Raw genomic sequence first — 16,838 nt, 5'->3', positions numbered from 1 at the left:
CTCCAAGGTCCCTTCCAACTCTGCTATTGTATTGTATTGTATTGTATTGTATTGTATTGTATTGTATTGTATAACTTGTGAGTAAGTGACTGTTTGATCTGTATAACAATAAAATGTGTCAGGTTGTGTTGTGTGATGGGAATTTGCTAGCAACTAGCTCATGATCTGCTTCTGTTGCCAATTATTGTTTTACTAAGATTGAGGAGGATCAATGGTTTAAGGTAATCAACACTTTTTGTTGAAGTGTGTGTGTGTGTGCACGTGTGTGTGTTACAATAACCTAGCCAGGCTGCAGTTCTATACTGCTTTTTTGCAATTCAATGCTCCAGTGTTAAGCTGAGGAATTTTAACTTAGCAGTGTCCTCTGGTGTTAATTTATATTACTGCATGTATGAGGAATTGTCAGCTTCAGAACCTTGAAATCATCAAACTCTTTTGTTGAGGAAAATTTACTTACTACCACATTGTTTCTCAATCTTGGCAACTTTAAGATGTGTGGACTTCAAATTCCAGAATTCTTCAGTCAGCATTTCCCACAGTTCAAGTTTATACATCTTAAAGTTACTAAGGCTGAGAAACACTGGACTAGAGGGCTGGCATTGGCACACACCCCTTTGACAAGGAAGAACATGGTATGAGCTGCGGTGGCACGATGGTTAGAATGCAGTACTGCAGGCTACTTCTGCTGACTGCCGGCTGACTGCAATTTGGCAGTTCGAATCTCACTAGGCTTAAGATTGACTCATCCTTTTGAGGTGGGTAAAATGAGTTCATTTAGTGACCATCCAAAGTTACAACAGCTCTGACAAAAGTGACTTATGACCATTTTTCACACATGACCATTGCAGCATCCCCATAGTCATGTGATCAAAATTCAGCCTCTTGGCAACTGATTCATATTTATGACGGTTGTAGTCCTGGGGGCATGTAATCAACTTTTGTGATCCTCTAAGAAGCAAAGTCACTGAGGAAGCCAGATTCACTTAACGACCACGCCACCAACTTAACAACTGCACTGATTCATTTAACAACTGTGACAAGAAGGGTCGCAAAATGGGGCAAAATTGCTTGACACTGGAAATTTGGGGCTCAACTGTGGCCATAAATTGAGCAGTACCTGAACATCTGCATTCTGCCAGATTTTTTTCCCACCTTGTTGCTATTTCTTCTTTGTGTTTCTTTGGATCGGGCCCTCTCCCTGCCTTCTTTTATTTGCTTGCTGCTACGTCTTTAATTGCAAAAGATGAAATGCAGGTAAAATGCATTCCATCTTCACCTCATTAGCCGAAATTGCTCGCTTGACAGGTTGCCAAACAGGCAGCTTCACCCAGCGTGGCCAGCTAAACACACAGCTATGTTTAGTTCAACAACTACAATGTACTATGGACAGCCAGAATAAAAATGTTTTGGATGAATTCCTGTGTGCTGGATAGTTTTCAAAAGCACAGGAACTGTACTCGAGAGGCAGGGAAACCATGATTTAGCAAAAAGTCGAGAATTACATTTTGATCTCATGACACAACCAAGGAAAATAGGCTAAGTTTAACAAACACCAGTTGGATTTTATTTATTTTTGCTTCCCAACATATTTTGGGCTAGCAGCCCATATTAGCATTTGTAGGGTAGTGTAGAATAGTGTGACGATTTAATGATTTTATTCCAATAGTGAGCAAAAGTTAAATTGTGATCTATCAAAATTTATAATTTCAAAGAGATTCTGACCAGGCAAAAAAAAACCTTTCCTACTTCCAAACACACACAAAAATAGGTTTGCACATTTAGCTAAACCATGGCTTGCCTAATTGCACCTTATTGAACTGTGGAAAGTTATCACCCAGCCCTCTCCCAGAAAAATGAAATATCCTAGGAAATATTGAAAAGGCAGAATATTATATTTCCCTGGATGTGAAAAGGAGAAACGTTTTAAAGAGAAATTTCCTGCAGCTTCCTGCCTCCCTCCCCCCTTTTGTCAATGGGCCATTAAGAAGGCCAAGCCAGTCCCCATGGAGTAAAGTCTTCTCCTCCCTCAGTCATTGGCAACAGCTCCCAGGGACACGTGGGCGGGAATGCGCTCGGCTTGAAGAAGAATATATGCTCCCAGTTGCTAGGAGAGCCTCAGCGGCTGGAGGCTTTTTTGTAACTTAAAAAAAATCGGGACTTTTTAAAAAAAAAAACCGGGACGTGGGACAAATTGTTCAAAAGAGGGACTGTCCTGCCGAAAGCAGGACTTCTGGTCACTTTATCTTTACATAATAAAGAATTCTCTCCATCAGCTCCAGGGTGATGGGATTAAGGCATGATAATATTGGCACTTTACCCAACTCACCACATGGCATCTGAGAACTCAACCAAACCTGGATTCAAAACGCAGCCTAGAGAGTTGCCCCTGCATGGCCCCATGGGTGTCTGACAACCAATCAGACAAGCTCAAGATCAAAGGCCAGAGAGGGCATAAAACCAGGGACTCAGCATCTCAGTCCTTCCTTCCCTTTTTCTCCACCAACACTGAAGCATGTGATCACCTTTTCTGTTCAGGACTCAAGCCATGTGGTCCTGTCCACCAATAAACCATCTTTCCGAGCAGCCTCCGTGTCTCCAGTGTCTTTTTCCCCACTTGGAGCCGAACTCAGAAGGACATTTCTTTCAACAGAACAAAGTAGAATTGGTTGTTTGCACATATGCTTTATCTCTCCTAGCAATTTTGAAAATGAGTGGCTTTTGCAAACTCAATTTAATCCTGCAGTTTACAGAACAACACAGACCAACCAATTTCCAGCTATTTTTTCCTCCCACCTATTACTTGATCTAGTGCAAAATCTGGTATGGATTTTTCTGGAATGGTTACTGCTTGGCATTTCTCTGCACTTGGTGTGACTGTGGTATTGAATGAACTCCATTTTAAAAACACTTTCTATTTCTCTATTTCTGAGCAACCAAAGCAAATGAACTCCTTTTTCTCTGCTGACTTCTGCACAATCTAAATTTCCTTTTGCTACTAGACTGTTCATGATTCGTTGGTTTTCCTCCACAGTTTCATTATTTCTGCAGTTCCAGGGGTGAGTAAAGGCAATGCTAGTTAATGAGACGAAATTCTTGCATCAACCAATCATTTCCTCCTAAAACTCTCTCCCTTTTTACTTGGCTGCCTGCCCGCCCAAGATTTTAGTTCTCCAAAGCTGCCTTCTCATAAACAGAACTGTTTCTTCTGCAACTCTATGGGTGGATTGTGGACAAAGTGTTTACATAATAGTGGGATTTGTCCCTCTCTCCACTAAACCATATAGACACCACAAGGAGGTGGCTGGTGTACTAACAGAGAAGGCACCCCCACCGCTCCTTCAAACCCCGGGTATGGGGGGGGGGGTTGCTTATTTTAATTTCCTTAATTTAATCTGCTTTTATATTTATAAGGATCAAATTTCTGCATGCTTTATCTTGCTGTAAGCTGTTCAGAGTCACCTCGAACTGGCAGCAAAGGAGTTTGATAAATCAGGAGGGAAGTCCAGTTAGTGGGTCAGTCAGTCATCATTAAACAAGTTTAAACATGCTTGGGATAAACACATGCCCATCATCTAACAATTTAACATCTGACTAACCCATCTGGGTTTGGGGTTCATTGGCTCAGGGAGAATTGCCATCTTTGGTCTTGGATGGGGTGGCACTACCCTAAACAGACCCTGTGTGTAATCTGGAGGTTCTCCTGGACTCACAACTCCTCCTTGAAGAGAAAGTGGCGGTCGTGGCCAGGAGGGCCTTTGCACAACTGCGAGTTGTGCACCAGTTACGCCCTTTCCTGGATCAACAATCCCTACTCACAGTCACTCATGCCGTACTCACTTCCCGTCTGGACTATTGCAATGCGGGCTGCCCTTGAGGAGCATCCAGAAGCTCCAGTTGGTGCAAAATGCAGCGGCCCACATGGTGTCCACATGTATTACTTCTCATGCAGGAGCTGCATTGGTTTCCGATTTGCTTCCGGGTGCAATTCAAGGTGCTGGTTGTCACCTTTAAAGCCTTTCATGGTTTGGGACCAGGTTATCTGAGGGACCATCTCTTGCCGGTCACATCTATCCAACCCATCAAAGCGAGAGGCAGGGAATGTTGCAGGTACCATCCCCGAGGGAGATACACTTGGCAGGACCCAGAAGAAGGGCCTTTTCCATGGTGGCTCCCTCTCTCCAGAACATAATTCCCCCAGAGATTAGAATGTCCCTCACTCTAATACTCTTTCGGAAGGCGCTGAAGACCTGGTTCTGTCAGCAGGGCTGGGGAACCCAGAGCGGGATGGAGCCATTAAATGACTCATGTGATCTGCTGTCATTGGGGCAGGGAGTGGGGGTGATTTTATTATATTATACTATATTAATTTATTTGATATTTTAAATTAGTTTTATTGAGTTTTTATATTCTGTAAGCCCCCTTGAATTGCTATGGGCAAATAAGCGGCTATATAAATTCAATAAATAAATAAACATCAAAGGGCAGATGGACCGCTAGGTCTTTTTCCATCAGTTTTCTATGTTTCTGTATTAGGATACGCTCTTGAGATAAAAGCCCTTTGACATTTCTTTCAAAGAAAAGAGGATCTTAACTTGCTTTCAAAGCTCTCTCTGGGCGGAATGTTTTGCAAATCAAGGTTTGGGTTGGTGATTCATCTGGACAGCAACTTTTGCCAATTAAAGTTCCCGGATTGCCTTAGGGAAGAAGGGGGCCTAAGATTCTTTTTTACCTAAGGCAGATCTTGGGCTGAGTTGCATTTCTCTACTAAGTACTTGACAATCACTGCAATACTCTCTGTGTTATGTTTTACTCTCCTTTACTAAATCTATTGCCCTTCCCTTCCCACTCCCTTGGCCACCTGCCACACTGTTAATAAGTAAAGAAAACGACTGGAAATGTCTATTCCGCTCCCAGGCTAAAAGAGCACAGGGGTAGAGAAGGTACTTGATTAAATGCCATTAAAATGAGACAAAGGAATTAGCTCCACATCAACCATGTCATGCCACCATTCCACATTCTGCCACTTCCAGCCTCACACTACACTATGTGGGCACACCCACTTAAGTACACTGACTGTTGTTTTAAGGAAAAGAAAAGTGGGATGCTGGAAGTTAAGGAACTGGAACACCAGGAGAGCAATGGGCAGGCAAGTGGCTGGAGTCATGGTAATCCATACTATGCTTTTGTAGTTTCCTATTAGCCTAGACCCTTGATGGCGAACCTATGGCACACATGCCACACGTGGCAAACGGAGCCATATTTTCTGGCACATGAGCTGTCAGCTCCAGCGTGCATGCGCACACCGGCCAACTGATTTTCGGCCTTCCAGAGTTCCGGGGGAGGTCATTTTCACCCTCTCCAGGCTTCAGGAGGCTTTCCTGAAGCCTGGGGAGTGTGAAAACGGCCTCCCCAGAGCTCCCAGAGGCCCTCTGCAAGCCAGAAATGGATTGTTTCTGAACTTCCAGTTGGTTTAGGTTAGATCTAGGTTTAGGTTTATTAGATTTATATGCCGCCCTTCTCCCAAGGACTCAGGGCGGCGTACAACATTAAAATAAACACATAATACAAAAGTTTAAAAAAATTAAATAGAATATCCCAAACCCAATTAAAATTGACAATGACATTTTTTTTAAAAAAATGAATTAAAATTAACAATTAACAATAATTTATTTTGTTTTGTTCAGGCCAGGCTGGCTTGCTGGAAAAGCCAACTTTTTAGGGTGCGTCGGAAGGACCGGAGGGCGGGGATTATATGAAGCTCCGGGGGCAGCTCATTCCAGAGGGCAGGCACTCCCACAGAGAAGGCTCTCCCCCTGGGGGTCACTAGCTGACACTGCCGATGACACCCTGAGGAGGCCAACTCTGTGGGATCGCACTGGACGATGGGAGGCTACCGGTGGAAGTAGGTGGTCTCTCAGGTACCCTGGGCCTAAACCATGGAGCACTTTAAAGGTCATAATTAGTACCTTGAATCGCACCCGGAAGACAACCGGCAACCAGTGCATGCCGCCTAAAAGGGGTGTAACATGGGAGCACCAAGGTGCCCCCATGATAACCCACGCAGCCGCATTCTGGACCAGTTGAAGCTTCCAGGTGCTCTTCAAGGGCAGCCCCATGTAGAGAGCGTTACAGTAGTCCAGGCAAGAAAGGATGAGGGTATGAGTGACTGTGCACAGAGCATCCCAATCCAGGAAGGGGCGCAACTGACATACCAGGCGAACCTGGTAAAAGGCCCCCCTGGTCACGGCCATCAGGTGTTCTTCTAAACTAAGCCACATATCCAGGAGGACGCCCAGATTGCAGGCCCTCTCTGAGGGGGCTAAAATTTCTCCCCCTATCATCAAAGATGAAAAGAGATGCACAAATCTGGATGATGGAAACCACAGCCACTCCGTTTTGGAGGGATTGAGCTTGAGCCTGTTCCTCCCCATCCAAATCCGCACAGCCTCCAGGCATCGGGACATCACGTCGAGGGCATCGTTTGGGTGGTTTGGGGTAGAGATGAAAAGTTGGGTATCATCAGCATATTGATGATACTGTACCCCAAAACCACGGATGATCTCACCCAGTGGTTTCATATATATGTTGAACAGGAGGGGTGAGAGAACCGACCTCTGGGGCACCCCACAAGTGATGTGCCTCGGGGTCGATCCCTGCCCTCCAGTCAACCCAAACTGCAACCAATCCGACAGGTAGGTGGAGAACCACCGTAAAATGGTGCCCCCACTCCCAACCCCTCGAGTTGTTGCAGTAGAATACCATGGTCGATGGTATCAAAAGCCGCTGAGAGGTCTAATAGGATCAGGACAGAGGAGCAGCCCCTGTTCCAGGCCTGCCAGAGATCATCGACCAACGCGACCAATGCCGTCTCCGTGCTGTATCCGGGCCTGAAACCCAACTGAAATGGATCCAGGTAGACAGCTTCATCCAGGGACTGGGGAAGCTGACGTGCTACCTCATTCTCAACAACCTTCACTACAAAGCGAAGATTGGAGACTGGGCGATAGTTGGCTAAAGAAGCTGGGTCCAGGGAAGGCTTCTTAAGGAGGGGCCTGACCACCGCCTCCTTCAAGGCGGTGGGAAATAACCCCTCTCTCAACGAAGCGTTGGTAATTGCCTGGAGCCAGCCTTGTGTCACCTCCCGGGAAGCCGAGACTAACCAAGAGGGACACGGGTCCAACACACAAGTTGCAGCACTGAGTCTCCCCATAATCCTGTCCATGCCCTCGGGGGTTACAGGATCAAACTCATCCCAGATGGTCTCCACAAGATTCATCCCGGTCGACTCGCCCGAATCTACCCAGTCAGAGTCCAAGCCTGTCTGGATCTGACCAATTTTATCCTGCACATACTGAACAAATTCTTCAGCCCTACCCTGCAAGGGGTCTTTCCCAGCTCCTTGGTTAAGTAAGGAGCGGGTCACCCTAAATAGGGCGGCTGGGCAGTTATCTGCGAATGCGATAAGAGAGGAAAAATGTTGCTGTTTTGCCACTTTTATCACCACTAAGTAGGATTTAATATGAATACTTACTAGTGTTCGATCAGATTCGGACCGGCTGGCCCTCCAACCACTCTCTAGGTGTCTTTTCTGGCCTTTCATCTCCCGGAGCTCCTCTGTAAACCAGGGAGCTACCCAGGATCGACACCAGGTCAGAGGCCGCAAAGGAACAATACGATCCAAAGCCCCAGTGGTCGCCCTATCCCAAGCTTCCACTAGGGCTTCGGTCGAGTTGTGAGCAAGGGATTCAGGAAAAGTCCCAAGCTCCATCAGGAACCTTTCAGGGTCCGTCAGGCGGCTGGGGCGGAACCATCTAGTCGGTTCCGCCTCCCTGCAGTGAGGTGTAGCAGTATGGAAGTCAAGCCTGATGAGGAAATGATCCGACCATGACAAGGGTTGGATAGAAATATCCCCTAAATCTAGATCATTCAGGTTCCACCACAAAATCGCGGATGACAAAATCGCGGTCGACGAAAGCGCGTATGTGACATCATGACAGTGCGACGGAAAAGATCGAAAAATGTAAAAATAAAGCGAAAACCTTACCCTAACCCCCCCAAACCTAACCCTAAACCTAACCCTAAACCTAACCCTAAACCTAACCCTTAACCTAACCCTAAACCTAACCCTAAACCTAACCGCTAACGTAACGAAAAACCTAACGCTAACCCTTAACCTAACGCTAAACGTAACGCTAACGCTCTAAACCTAACCCTAACCCTTAACCTAACCCTAACCCTAACCCTTAACCTAACCCTTACCTTTATGTGAATCGGCTTGCTGTAATTTAATTTTTATTTCAATTTTTCGATCTTTTTCGTCGCGTTGTGATGACGTCACATACGCGATTTCGTCGACCGCGCTTTTGTGGAACGCGGTTTTGACGGGTCACGGATCATTCATCCACTGCCCAGAGACAAAAATCAGGTTGAGCGTGTGTCCCCCATTATGGGTGGGGTCTTGAATTAACTGAGTTACCTCCATAGCCGTCATGGAAGCCATGAACTCCCGAGCTGACTCAGATGTCTCGCCAATGGAAGGCAGATTGAAATCCCCCAGGATCATAAGCCTGGGGAAATCAACCGCCAATCCAGCTAACACATTCAGCAGCTCCGGTTGGCTCATTGGACCCGTTTTTTGTCCTCCCCAGGCTTCAGGAAAGCCTCCCGAACTTCCTGTTGGCCCGTTGGCCCGTTTTTCACCCTCTGCAGGCTCCGGAGGCTTTCCTGATGCCTGGGGAGGGTGAAAACAGCCTCCCCTGGTACCCTGGAGGCCCTCTGCAAGCCAGAAATGGATTGTTTCTAAACTTCCGGTTAGCTCATTGGACCCATTTTTTGTCCTCTCCAGGCTTCAGAAAAGCCTCCCGAACTTCCTGTTGGCCCGTTTGTTAGATCGGGTAAAGGAGGCACCAAAGGCTTCAGTAAACAACATCTCTTTATTGCAAGTCAAGTAAACATCCGGCTGAGGAATGGTCGGGCAGCATCCCCTTTTAAAGGGATCTGTCAGACCTCTTAACCAATGAGATTCAACCTCTGTTCCCGCCAGAACAGAGGACCTTGGTGGAAACCTCTTTCAGTCTGTCAGCGGAGGGGGGGATATGTAACACCCCTCCCCTCTAGGATGGAACAATCTAACTAGTGACGTAATCACGCAGGTAGGTGGGCTTTTGCGTAGCTCTGCCTGACCTTCGCAAATCAGTCTTGGTGTTTCCTTCGCACAAGTCGGATGGACCTGTTGCTCCTGCAGACCCACCTGGTGGAACTTCCTGGAACTTTTCAGAGGCCGGGACTGGAGCTTCTGGCATTGACTTGCTCGGAGCTCGCTGTGGGCCTGCATCGAAGTCAGATAAGTCATCCGATATTCTCGGGCTTTCCTTGGGTTTGGAGGAACTGTTATTTTTTGTGTAGCTTCTTTCGGTTTGTGCAGGAGTTATATTTGGTTGTCTAAGCGCAGAGTTAGACACATGGCTATGGGGTTGGTCTATATGCCTTCTCCAATTTCTACCATCCTCAAGTTTTACTGTGTACGACCGAGGACCGGTAATTCCAATTATAGTTGCGGGAATCCATAACGTTCCCCCTTTATAGTTGTGTGCATATACCGAGTCTCCTATGGTGAAAGACCTGACTTTGCTTGTGGAGTCAGGGGGTGTTGAGGTGGGATAATTTGGGTGTAGCTGGTCTAAGTGAGACCTTAGGCAGCAGCCCATGAGGAGTTCAGCGGGGCTTCTTCCAATGGTAGCACTGGGTGTGATGTGTTGAATGAGTAAGTAGTCATCAATTCGTGTTTGCCAATCGCCTGGGCCCATCCTATTAAGGGCTTCCTTTGTAGATCTTACCATTCGTTCTGCCTGGCCATTGGAGGCCGGATGGAATGGCGCAACCAGGGCATGTCTGACTCCCTGAGCTGCTAAGAATGTTTTGAATGGCATGGCCGTGAATTGGGCCTGTTGTCAGAGACTAGTACATCGGGAGGCCGTGCGTGGAGAATAGTCTCCGTAGTACCTTAATGACTAGTCCTGGAATTCATCAGGACTACTTCTAACCATTTTGAATATGTGTCCACAACTATGAACAAGGCTTGGCCATGGACTGGTCCAGCAAAGTCTATGTGTATTCTGGACCATGGTGCTTGTGGGTGCTCTCATTCCTTGGCGGGCACTTCCAGGGGAGCCGGTCTGGACTCCTGACAGGGCGTGCATGTAGCCACCCATTCTTGTATGTCCCTGTCCATGTTAGGCCACCAAACATAACTCCTTGCTAGAGACTTCATTCTAACAATCCCAGGATGCCCTACGTGCAGTGCTTCAAGGACTACTGTGCGCAATTGTTTGGGAATGACTACCCTGTCCCTCCACAACAAACAACCGTTAATAACCGACAATTCATCCTGCTTGGAAAAGTACATTTTGAATTCAGCCCCAACAGGCCCCTTGGGCCACCCCCTCCACACCCAGTTCAAAATTTGCTTTATTATGGGGTCCTTTGCAGAGTGGCGTGCAACGTCACTTGATGAGACGGATCCGGTTTCCAGGCAGTCAATGAGGAGGACCAACGTCTAGGGGGTGAGGTCAGCGAGAACTTCAGGCAATGGGCAGGGGCTCAAAGCATCTGTGTGCCCTAATGTGGTGCCCGGTCAGTGGATGAGGCGATAGGAATAGGCTGCTAGAAATATTGTCCATCTGGTCATCCGGGGAAATAGTGATACTGGGATGGGGCGATCCCTAGCCAGCAACCCTAACAAAGACTTGTGGTCTGTGACCAGTTCGAAATCCCAGCCATAGAGATACTCGTGGAATCTCTTTACTCTGGCTACTGCAACCAAAGCCTCATGGTCCAGTTGGCTGTAGTTCCGCTCTGCGGTGGATAATGTCCTGGAGTAAAATGCAATGGGGGCTTCGGCACCATTGGACATGCGATGGCTAAGGACTGTGCCGACACCAAAGGGGAAAGCGTTACAGGTCAACACCAAAGGCAGGGTCTGGCTGTATTGTACTAGGAACGAGTCTGCTGATAAAATTGTTTTTACAGCGGCGAATGCGGTAGCCTCAGTTTTGCCCCAGGACTATTTCGCGTTCTTGGCTAGGAGACGATGTAGTAGTTCAACAACTGTCGTTTTCTGTTTGAGAAAGATGCTGTAGAAATTAAGGAGTCCGAGGAACGCCTGTAGTTCATTCTGATTGTGAGGTGTGGGGGCTTCCTTAACGGCTTTAATTTTTTGTGATGTTGGGTGGATCCCAGACCCATCGATCATGTACCCTAGGAATTTGACTTTTGGTACATTGATTTTACATTTTTCTTTTTTGAGGAGGAGGCCCTTGTCTCTGATTCTAGCCAAAACTGTTCGTACACGTTTTAAAAGTTGTGCTTCATTTGCGGCTGATATCAAGATGTCGTCGAAATAGGGGACAACTTCTGGAATCTCCAGCAAAAGTCATTCCATGATGCTTTGGAACAGTCCGGGGGCGATACTAACACCTAATTGCAGGCGGTTGCATTTGAATGCACCCTTGTGCATCACAATGGTTTGGGCCTCCGCAGTAGCGCCATCTACTGGCAATTGTTGGTATGCCTGCGCCATATCTAATTTTGCAAAGATTTTTCCTGGGCTGAGCGAATGCAATAGGTGTTGTACAACAGGTACAGGGTAAGCGCTTTGTTGTAGCGCTTTATTAATTGTACATTTATAGTCTGTGCAGATGCGTACAGACCCGCCAGGCTTGACAGGTGTCACAATTGGCGTTTCCCAGCGTGCATGATCGACTGGCTCTAAAATGCCCTGGCTCATGAGCTTATCGATTTCTTTGCCAATTTTTGGGCGGAGAGTGAAAGGTACTCTCCCGGGCTTTATTTTAATTGGGGCTATTGTGGGGTCTAAGCTAAAGGAATTGGGGGTTCCTTTGTACTCATCCAGACTGGTGCCAAAGACGTCCTCGAACTCCTTAAAAATGGCTTCAGTGGCATCCTCCTTCAGGGAATTGACTCCAGTCACTTCCATTCCCAGAGCTTGGAATCAATCAAGCCCCAGCAGGCTCTGAAGATCATCTCTGACCACCATCACGGGGAGTTTTTTGTAGAATTGCTTGTGGCTTACCCGGAAGGTGCCTTGGCCCACGATGGGGACCTGGTTCCCCTAGTAGTCATGTAGGTGGATGTCAGGGCTTCTTGAGGTGTCTCTTTTGTAGCTTGAGGATCGTTTGCTTCAGGACTGACCATGGAATTATGGTCAGTGACAACCCAGTGTCAATCTCCATTTCGCATGGAGAGTCCTCGATGAGGACAGTGACTTTCAGCTTTTTGGGGCAAATGGTACGGATTTGTCTAACTGGAACAGTGACATTCAGCTTTTTTGTACGCCCAGGATGGCTTCATATGGCAGAAGTGAGGTTGGCGATTCTACCGTCTTCCTCTGAACCCCGTGGGTACTTCTGCCAAGCCCCTGATTTGGGTCGCTGTTTGCGGTTTTGGGTTGTTCTGCGGTTGCAGGAAAATCGCTGTGGCACACCTTGGCGATGTGCCCTTTCTGCTCGCATCGCTGGCAAATGGCTTCGCAGAAACAGCAGGATGATTGGACATGATCTCCTCCACAGCTGGCGGAGGGCAGAATTTGTGAGTTGAATTTCCGCGCCAGCTTTGTTCGGCGACTGCGCATGCTGTAGTTGTCTTCCTCCTCGCTCTCAGAGCTCTCGGGCTCTGTGGTCTCGTGGTGGATGCAGGTACTTTTCCGCACGTCCGGAGGAGCACTGTGGCGCTGGAGGGTCTTTATTGATTGGGCTGCTGATTCAGATACTCTAGGTCTGTCTAGTGCGATCTGCAGAGAGAGGTTGGATCTAGCCAGAAGTCTTCTCTGCAGATTGAGATCTCGCACCTCACAAATTATGTGATCCAGAATCAGGTGGTCCAGTTCACGGAACTCACAGTAGGCTGCCGCTTTTCGGAGCGCCGCCACATATTCGTTGATCGATTCGCCCTCCAGAAGGTTCCGGATATTGAACTGGTACTGGTGAACATATTTGGATGGCTTTGGCACATAGTGGGTCTTCAGCGTTTGTTGTAGTGCAGACCAGGATACTGCTTGTAGAGGGGTCGGTTCTGAGAGGTTTTTTGCCATCTCGAATACTTCCCTGCCATAGTACCCTAGGAACAAATTATTTTTCTGGGCTTCTGGAACGCCCATGAGATTGTTCGCTTCCAGGAAACACTCGAATTGTAGCATGTACGATTCCCAGTGTTCAGTAGCTGGATTGTACAGAGTTGGTGGGGTGTGCATAGCCATTCTGGTTCTCTCTGGTTGCTCAGCGATGGTTAGCTTGATGCCTCATGGGATGCTCTGGGCTGGATGTACTTGCAAGGCTTCGCTCCCTTTGTTTGCCTAGTTGCCTTCCAATCCCCCCTTCTTCGCCAGTGTTAGATCAGGTAAAGGAGGCACAAAAGGCTTCAGTAAACAACAGCTCTTTATTGCAAGTCAAGTAAACATTCTGTTGAGGAATGGTCGGGCAGCATCCCCTTTTAAAGGGATCTGTCAGACCTCTTGACCAATGAGATTCAATCTCTGTTGCCACCGGAACAGAGGACCTTGGTGGAAACCTCTTTTAGTCTGTCAGCAGGGGAGAATATTTAACACTGTTGGCCCATTTTTCACCCTCTGCAGGCTCCGGAGACTTTCTTGAAGCCTGGGGAGACCCTCTGCAAGCTGGAAATGGATTGTTTCCAAACTTCCGGTTGGCTCATTGGACCCATTTGTCACCCTCTCCAGGCTTCAGGAAAGCCTCCAGAGCCTGGGGAGGGTGAAAACTCCTCCATGGTGCAGGGGGGTGTCATGCACACATGCGTGGGATGGGGGTCATGTGCACAAGTACAGGTGGGCGGGCTGCATTGAATTGTGGTTGTGGGCATGCATGCACGTGCACATGATAGCGCATGCGCACACCTCTGCCAATGTTGGCACACCTTTACAAAAAGGTTAGCCATCACTGGCCTAGACAATTATGGTTGATTTGATTGAACCACAGTTGAACACAATCTGAAAATCATAACTTGGTCACTAGAAAAAAGTATTTTAATATATATCATCTAAATTTACTCTGTTCTACCACTGCATAGACAAATCCTTAAGAATTAGACCCTGGAAACTTCATTTATTAGACTCAAACAGCTGTGTTCTCATATTCATGACTAATGAAAGTATGAATATTCAATACTAAAATGAAAATGACTATTGGCAATAATTTGTATGACTCAAGATAAAGGTGTCATTTTAAATTTGTAATCTATGCTAGTGATTAGATTTCAGAGTAATTCCAAAACTGTCATATTTACATTAATTGAAGATGTTTTATTTTTACACGTCCTAAAAATAATCTGTTTTGAGGAGGAGTCAGAGACATATCACATTGTAACAATTTGGGCACGTACACAGTATGAACTGATGTTAATTCTCCCTTTCCCATCACTTTAATCTAGAATGGCCCTGTATTATTTTATTGTAAATTGCTAACCGAAAAGGTGATTCTAGATCTAGGAAATAAAAGTTTGGCTCCAATTCAGCGAATTACAGTTAAATGCATCTCTTTTTTATATATACTGTGTGTGATGCACCAACCGGCATACCCAATTAGCTAGGATCAGGCCAGAGGACTCCAATTCTTCAGAAACAAGTGAACTGGATTGGACTGAAAAAGCCTGCATTGGTGCTGGATATTCAGTAGAATCCATTAAGATTTAAGGGAGATGCAGTTAGCAGAACAAGTTGATCTGTTGCCGTGTGGGCTTAAGATATTTGGCTGCCTGATCCAAAGTCCAAATGGTATTTGTAATAGTTCAAAATATAATTTGTGTAATGCTGAAGTCAGCTCATACGAGTTGAATATTTCCTATTTCTTTGCCTCAGGTTTGCATTAATAACACCATTTCAAGGGAATGAACCCACTGACTCATTCTGCATCAAAGATTCATTCTTGTGTGCAGGAATTGGCAACAAATGGCTTTCTAGATGTTAGTGAATTGACAATCCAAGTGGCATGGCAATGGAGACAGATGCTGGCAGTCCTGTTGAGAAACATCTGCTTCCCTACCTCTTTGGAAATGTCCAATTCTCCAGAAAAGATATAAATACCTATATGGATAAAGAGAGATTCTCCTGAGTTGATGCTATATTATAGGCAGAAGAATCCTCTGCGACAGAACTTTATTCCCTTTGGGAACTCCCCCTTTCCTGGGGATGGCCTTCTTGCCTATCAAGACGCTTCCTTAATGACGGATCTTGGGATCCCGAGAGGTGGCATGTGAAGAAGAGACTTCTTAGGGGTTTTTTACAGGGGTTTTTAAATCAAATTTTAAGGGGAGGGCGGGGGGTGGTGGATACAGATTGCTCAGACAGGCTTAGGGGGGAGTCTGCCAGGGCACAGGTCAGAGCTAACTAATGGGCACGGGTCAGGAGTGCTGGGAAGGGTTGGGATTCTGGGGGAGACATTAAGCCATTCCATTGGGGGGGTTCACCATCTCTAATGTTTGTGGGAGAGGCAGATATGGTGGGGGCCGAGGGCCAAATTATGTTCGGGGACACAAGTTTGCTGTTTAAGAGCGATCATGTGTTCCGACCCTCATGACCCTTCTCACACCCCTGGGTGCTCGGGATTACAGGACTCTGGTCTCCGGCTGGTGTCGCTTAATGCCAGGTCTGTGGTACATAAGGCTCCCCTCATTTACGACCTCATACAAGAGGGTAGAGTGGACCTGGCGTGCATTACGAAGACCTGCTTGGGCCATGAGGGGGTGTTCTCCTTAGTGAATTATGCCCACCAGGCTTCCGGGCGTTGCACCAGCCAAGAGCCCAGGGCAGGAATGGGAGGGTGGCAGTGGTTATTAGGGAAAGTCCCAGACCTCAGGAGGTCACTGTGCCTCAGATAGGCAGGTGTGAGTCCCTTTTTGTGAAATGGGGCCTTTGAATTCAGGTGGCCCTTTTTCTGACATACCTGTCTCCCTGCTACGTTTAATCGGTCCTGCCAGAGCTGCTGAATGTGTTAGGTGGATTGGCAGTTGATTTCCCCAGGCTTATGATCCTGGGGGATTTCAATCTGCCTTCCATTGGCGAGACATCTGAGTAAGCTCGGGAGTTCATGGTTTCCATGATGGCTATGGACCTAACTCAGTTAATTCAAGACCCCACCCATAATGGGGGACACACGCTCAACCTGATTTTTGTCTCTGGGCAGTGGATGAATGATCTACATTTAGGGGATATTTCTATCCAACCCTTGTCATGGTCGGATCATTTCCTCATCAGGCTTGACTTCCATACTGCTACCCCTCACCTCAGGGAGGCGGAACCGACTAGATGGTTCCACCCCAGGCACCTGATTGACCCTGAAAGGTTCCTGATGGAGTTTGGGACTTTTCCTGAATCCCTTGATCACAACTTGACTGAAGCCCTAGTGGAAGCCTGGGATAGGGCGGCCACTGGGGCTTTGGATCGTGTTGTGCCTTTGCGGCCTCTGACCCGGTGTCAATCATGGGTAGCTCCCTGGTTTACCGAGGAACTCCGGGAGATGAAACGCCAGAAAAGATGCCTAGAGAGTGGTTGGAGGGCCAGCCGGTCCGAATCTGATCGAACACTAGTAAGAATTTGTATTAAATCCTATTTAGTGGCGATAAAAGCGGCAAAACTGCAACATTTTTCCTCTCTTATTGCGTCCGCAGACAGCTGCCCAGCCGCCCTATTTAGGGTGACCCGCTCCTTACTTAACCAAGGAGCTGCGAAACACCCCTTGCAGGGTAGGGCTAAAGAATTTGTTCAGTATGTGCAGGATAAAATTGCTCAGATCTGGACAGGCTTGGACTCT

At 47.1% G+C, this 16,838-nt stretch overlaps 1 protein-coding gene across 1 annotated transcript in view; it reads left to right on the top strand.

The window, feature by feature from the left end:
• The window catches only part of LOC106540316 (tubulin alpha-4A chain), a 50,552-nt gene that overhangs the window by 960 nt on the left and 32,754 nt on the right, over nucleotides 1-16,838 (top strand). The gene's annotated exons all lie outside the window — the stretch shown is intronic.

The sequence above is a fragment of the Thamnophis sirtalis genome, unplaced genomic scaffold (genome assembly GCF_051295495.1).
Source record: "Thamnophis sirtalis isolate CommonGarterSnake01/CBP01778 unplaced genomic scaffold, rThaSir2_p1.2 scaffold_1, whole genome shotgun sequence".
Lineage (NCBI taxonomy): Eukaryota > Metazoa > Chordata > Lepidosauria > Squamata > Natricidae > Thamnophis > Thamnophis sirtalis.
Note: the sequence above shows the minus strand (reverse complement) of the source record. Positions and strands in the feature narration are given on the sequence as shown.